General features: G+C 41.1%; 1 protein-coding gene across 1 annotated transcript in view; it reads left to right on the forward strand.

The window, feature by feature from the left end:
- The first annotated feature begins 2598 nt into the window (after nucleotides 1–2598).
- Nucleotides 2599–4704, forward strand: part of LOC105490673 (lymphocyte cytosolic protein 1) — a 55989-nt gene continuing 53883 nt past the window's right edge. Inside the window, exon 1 of the mRNA XM_011756538.2 lies at nucleotides 2599–2728. The gene's annotated coding sequence lies outside the window, so the exon portion shown is untranslated. The remainder of the gene's footprint in view (nucleotides 2729–4704) is intronic.

Raw genomic sequence — 4704 nt, forward strand, 5'->3', positions numbered from 1 at the left:
GCATCTTGACTTTTTAGCATTCCAAGTTTCTGTTTCTGTGACTTTCCTCAGCAATATTCAGAGGCCCAAGTGTAGCAGGTGATCTGGTATCTGGGACTGAGGCCAGAGGCTTCAGGGCAGGAGAGGGTGGGATGAAGTCTGAGAGGGTGGTAGGGCTTAGAGGAAGGCAAAACCCAGGCCAGGGACTGGCAGTGGAGGCTCATAGAGGGTGGGGTGAGAGAGGTCCACTCCAGCTGCAGGCCATAAGGGGGCGCACTGTCTGTGGAGAACATAAAAACGTAAGAAAACCAAAAGTCAGTCTTCTGTTTACTATTATGCTGTACAAGCAATTTAAAACACCAACAGCAGTAAAATACTATTCTCTGAAAAAGTCTTGGTCTAGGACCTAAACAATTGCCTGAAACTGGGTACACTTACACCACTGAGAGGCAGATAAAGAGATTAAGATTGAGGGAGTAGGGCAGGGCTTGCAATGGTGCCGGCCAGGATGTGGCTGAGGGGGTGTGGGTGCCTGCCATGGGTGCTAGGGTAGAAGACGACTGTATTAACTGGGTGTCTGTAAGCAGCACCCAAGTCAGTGCCTTTCATCTTCTACAACCTAGACATTGCCTGGAATCCTAAATCCTTTTCTTCACTTAACAAACGTCTCCTCTGCTCAAAGCTGCAACTGCTTTGATATCACACTGCCTTTTTCACCCCTCTATTATAGATGGCATTTATTTACTTACATATTTTTTCCCCACTAGACTATACTCCTTGAGAACAGCAATTGTGTCTTATTTATTTCTGAATCGCCAATTCAGAAAGGCATGCAAACACTTGTTGAACCAATGCACAAATATATTTTGCTCTTCTTTGTAGATTCCTCTGGCCTCAGATGACCAGGCACCACTAGATACAGCATACTGCACTTTCCTTCTCCAAGGTAAAGGAATAAATATATGTTCCCCTTCATGAAGTGTCACCCTTGGGCCCTTATGCCATCCTGAAACCACCAGGATGTGGAACCAGATCAGGGAGGTCCACAGTTACAACCTCTTGTATCTGTTAAGACGATCAGGACATTATCTACAGAGTCCTGCTGCAGGGCCCCAAATGAGGACAGCATTTTGCTGCTTTGTAGCGTGAGCAATGGTGTAACAGCAACGCATGGATGTTCCTCTGGTGTCCTGAAAGAATTTAGGTGCTTCTTGAAAGCTCTCTGCAACTTATTAATTGGGAGTGATTATGCAATGGAGAAAAAAGAGTCCCTCAGCCCCCGACTCTTCCCTGGGAAATCACAAGAGGGCTGATAGCTCTCGGTGAGGTGAACCGTTTCTAGAATCCCCACCGTCTCGTCCTGTTCTTCCACCCACCCAGTTCCTCAAGATAGCCCCTGTGGGCTTCTGATGAGGTCACCACACCACTGGCTAATGAAGTAGATAAACCAGAACAGTTTGGTTTAACATTTAAGGTCAGAAACAGGAACTTTCTAGAGGAGAAATCAAAAAAGCAAAAGAAGTATAAGGGCAGCCCTCCAACCAGTCAGAATACCGTGACCACCTGAGAGGCCCAGGGCCCAGCAAACACGGACGCATGTCGACTCCGGAGCAGGTATCTTCAGCGCAGCATCTGACCTGGGAGCACAGCCACACACCCTCATTCCTAAACAGCAGATTGACTACTGGAACCGCACACAGTCTCCAGGCAATGTGGAGACATGTCTAATATTTAGTCAACATAACCCAGGGTGCCACAGTCTTCACAACCGTCGTGAGCGCTTGAGGATGCTCCGTTTGAAGATAGGAATTTGCCCTCAAGCATCTGGGGTTTGGGTACAGAATAGCGCTTCCCCCGCCACCACCTGCTAATTTTATAAAATGTACATTCAAAAAAAATCCTGCCTGTAAGAAGGAATTAAGCCACCCATTAAATATAACAGCTGCCTGTGCAATCTACTGCTGCTCTTTATAGGAAATGCTTAAATAATTGAGATACTTAATTGGGTTAAAGAGATCCCGAGCACATAGATGTTCTATAAATAAAAGAACGAGTAAATAATCTAGTAACCTTCCTTTTCATGTCCTTCACTTAAAGCGATCATTCTGTTTTGTTTGCACCAATGAGATCACTGCTAGAGGACTCCAGAAAGGTTTGATTGCAGGTGGGGTGGGGCTTTCCCAAGGAAATCCCTTTTCATTTGTTTCAGGTGTTTTGCCACCTTTTTCTCTGGCTCTTTCACTAAAAATGAATAATTTGTTGATCTTTGCTGTAAGTAGGTAGGCACCTGGGCTTTGCTTTTGCAACTGGAGTCAAAGAAGTCAAGTTATCAGTCTGACCTTGCCTTACTATCTAGAATCAGAAAGGTTTAAGTAGCCCAGGGACTACTTAAAGACAGCTGGAGGAGAAAGGGAGAAAGAAAAATGCTTATAAAGAGGTGGGTAAAAGAGCGGGACCTTGTCTCAAAAAAAAAAAAAAAAAAAAAAAAGAGGAAGTGGTAGGAGGTGTCTGAATTTCAGTGTGACCTGTTCTGTCAGGTGATTTTTGGTGGGGCGGGGACATGAAAAAAAAAGTTAAAATGTCCTTATAAAGACAAAATCTTTTTCTTTCCTGGCTGATGATTTGTCATTCTAGTCACTTCCTGCCTTGTGACCACACACCCGGGCTTGACAAAGCTGTTCTGCAGATCAGAAAGAAGGGGTTCCTGGTCATACACCAGTACTACCAAGGACAGCTTTTTTCCTACAAGGTAAATTTTCTTCATGTGTTTTTGTTTGTTTTAAGTGCTTGTGATGTCCTTCGGCACTGTTTCTGTGGATTGTGGGTTTTGCCTTCAGGGGACCAGACATCTGAACAGGTCACCTGAGAACTCTGTGATTCCTGCCTCTGTCTAACTGGCCAGGACATCTGCTGCCACCTCGTGTGGCCATCCAAGATGGAGCACCTCTGCTCTCTGGGCTGAGTTCTTCTCAACTTATCTGCAGTTATCACCCCTGCCCAAAATTAAGGTTTCTTTTTCCTTTTAAAACTAAACCATGTTGCGGTTTATGTCTATTCCTCTATTTCAGGAAGGCTATTTACTGTGATTTTATCTTCTTTAAAATGTTTTCAGGAAAAGCGTACATTGATAATTTAGATTGTACTGCTTATTGGCCTAATGGGGGTAGTTTAATTTTAGTTCCTGCAGTTCTGTTTTTCTTAAAAACTTCTTTACAGTACTTTAGTGGATATATTAATATCTTGAGTCATATGTTACTGAATGTGATACTGGCTATTTGAGTGATTTTTGGCGCCAAGGGTTTTTAATGGGTGTGCTGTATAACCACATGGAATTAGAGGTTTTCTCTTTTCCATTTGTTCTCTAAAAATAAAAGCAATTTGTGTAATGCTTAATTGTAGTGTTTCTGTAGGATTATCTGAATTGTTATGCTTATGACCATACCAATGAATATTCACTCAAATTCTGGGAGAAAGGCTTTTTATCTACAATAGAAATTTTGATACAGTTGATATAGGATATTTATTGCAGAAACTTTGCCCATAGACACTTCAAATTTTGTAGTATAAGCTTTTACTTAATTACCGCTATCATATAACACTAAGAACCGTTGACAAATGATAATCATAAAAGCCATTCAGACTGGAAATGGAAACATTAATCAGGATATTTCCCAAAACCGAACTTTTCTTTAACATAGCAACTTGTTTTCTAAAATTACTCTGTCAGGACTATCAGTAAACAAATAAAGGTGGCTTATTCACACACATCTTGATTTTGAATTGACATACATTTGTCATATGTTTCTATTTGGTTTCCATTAAGAATAATTGTTTAAAGAATGTCTGTGTAGACAAATTTGAATGGAATTAATCATTTACCTATAAATGTGAATTTCTGGAAACTGCAAAATGTGACCACCAATGTTACGTTGCACATCTCACCTGAATAGTTTCAAATAAGCAAAAATGTGAAATTGAGAGAAGAGGGACTTGAACCCCAGGAAAGAACAGACTAAAAATATGCTGTGTCTTATTTTAAGTAAAACTATTAGTGAGAATAAAATAAATTAGAATGCAAAGGAATGTCAGTATTTTTCTTATATTTAAGAAGGAATAAAAAGGACTACGAGAAAGTTAATTCAAAATAAAAAGGTCTCCTGTTTAAAATTAAGTTTACATTGCTAAAGCATCAATCCCATATGTTACGAAGATATTCCTCTTCATTCTAGCTCACCCCCAGGAACATGAGGGGAAAAATCTTCTAGGTCTTGCCCTTTGAACAAGCACTGCTGTGGTGGGATGGAGCTGTGCCTAGAAGGACATTTCCTTAGCAATCCCAGAGATGCTTTTCTTTGTAGCATTTAAATTTTCGACTCTTTTGTAAATTATGCCTTGGAACAATCGGTAATTTGGGAAACAATTTCGGTGCGTTAACTTCATTTATAATTCTATCTCTGAACCCTTTGGGGAAGGAAAGACCAACAAGTAGTCTCATTTGAATGTAACCATTTAACTTGGAGAGGACGGGAAATTAATAATAGCACTCAATAATTATAAGCATGTAGTGTAAGCAGCTATTCTTTATGCATCACCTCGTTTAATCCTCTCAACTACCTTTAGAGATAACGAATGGGCTAGACGGTTGAAGGAACTGGCCATAGGTCACTGGGCAGTTAAGGTGGGGGCAGTAGATGGTCAGGACTTCAGGCTCCTACTGACTGTGTC

Source organism: Macaca nemestrina, chromosome 16 (assembly GCF_043159975.1).
Source record: "Macaca nemestrina isolate mMacNem1 chromosome 16, mMacNem.hap1, whole genome shotgun sequence".
In the NCBI taxonomy this organism is placed as follows: domain Eukaryota; kingdom Metazoa; phylum Chordata; class Mammalia; order Primates; family Cercopithecidae; genus Macaca; species Macaca nemestrina.